The sequence below is a fragment of the Ornithorhynchus anatinus genome, chromosome 1, assembly GCF_004115215.2.
Source record: "Ornithorhynchus anatinus isolate Pmale09 chromosome 1, mOrnAna1.pri.v4, whole genome shotgun sequence".
Taxonomy (NCBI): Eukaryota; Metazoa; Chordata; class Mammalia; order Monotremata; family Ornithorhynchidae; genus Ornithorhynchus; species Ornithorhynchus anatinus.
Window position 1 is genome coordinate 134,662,770 of NC_041728.1, and position 1,318 is coordinate 134,664,087.

The 1,318-nt window shown below is 48.8% G+C and overlaps 1 non-coding gene across 1 annotated transcript; it reads left to right on the top strand.

Annotated features, from left to right (window-relative positions):
* The first annotated feature begins 968 nt into the window (after positions 1-968).
* Positions 969-1,106, top strand: LOC114817152. Its single transcript, XR_003765000.1, has one exon. It is a non-coding gene; the product is annotated as a small nucleolar RNA SNORA7 (small nucleolar RNA).
* Positions 1,107-1,318: the final 212 nt, after the last annotated feature.

The following is a 1,318-nucleotide window of genomic DNA, read 5'->3' on the forward strand; positions in this document are numbered from 1 at the left end:
AAAATGCAAGAATTGGCTGCTGATCATTCACCATCTTAGTGGTGAAACCTGATATGGGGACTCCGAAGTCATAATAATCAGTTTGGTATTTGTCAGGCGCTTACTATGTGTCAGGCACTGTACCAGACGCTGGGGTTGATTCAAGTAAATCCGGTTGGAAACAATCCCTGTCCCACATGTGGCTCACTGTCTCAATCCCCATTTTACAGATAAGATAACTGAGACATAGAGCAGTGAAGTGACTGGCCCAAGGTCACAGAGCAGACAAGTGGCAGAGGCGGAATTAGAACCCATGACCTCCTGACTCCCAGGCCGGTGCTCTATCCACTACACCATGTACAACATTATAGCATTCCTACCCCTACACTTCACCACTTCTATCCTACAGAAGTTGTTTGGATGTTGAACACAAACCAAAATGAACAAGAATTAGGCCCGGAAGTGAGGACAGAAGCCAGCTGAGGACAGACTGGATCATCTTCCTCAGGGAGAGATGACGACGGAGAGCTTTTTCTCACACTGAGCCAAGACCAAACTTGCTTCATGAAGAGAATGGAATTCCTATTTCAGGAACCTCGGAGTGGTTTTTTTTTTTGTTTTACACACTAGCCCACTCTCTAAGAGGCCATGCTCCACAGGAAATCCCTTCTCTCATCATTATTATTAGTAATAATAATAATGGCATTTGTTAAGCACTCACTATGTGCCGGGTGTTGTAGTGGATACAAGCAAATCGGGTTGGACAACTGGGGCTCCCAGTCTTAATCCCCATTTCACAGCTGAGCTAGCTGAGGCACAGAGGAGTGAAGTGACTTGCCCAAGATCACACAGCAGACAAGAGGCAGAGCCCGGATTAGAACGCAGGTCCTTCTGATTCCCCGGCCCCTGCTCTATCCACTAGACAATACTGCTTCCTGACTCTGTTGTCTTTAAGGTAGATGCTTACCATTTTAAATTTTACATCCCAGTCCCTCTCAGGATCGCCCCTGGAGAGTTTCCAGTCCTCTGCCAGTCTCGGCTACGGGAGGGAGAGTCAAGCGGAGGTCCGTCCGTTCCATTCCTAGCTTGGCCAGTGGCTAGCGAGTGGAAGGCCGTCTGCTACAGGTCAAAACTTCCCTACGCTGGACAGCAGTGAAATGGGAGATAGTCGAGGGAGGAGGCTTGAGTTTACTACGTGGAAGAAGGCAATGGTCAACCATTTCCATATTTTCATCCAGTAAACTCTATGGAGACACCAGCACGACCGGAGATGGGAGCGGGGCGTTCTGGGAGAGATCTGTCCACGGAGTCGCTAAGGGTCGGAGATGACTCGACAGCG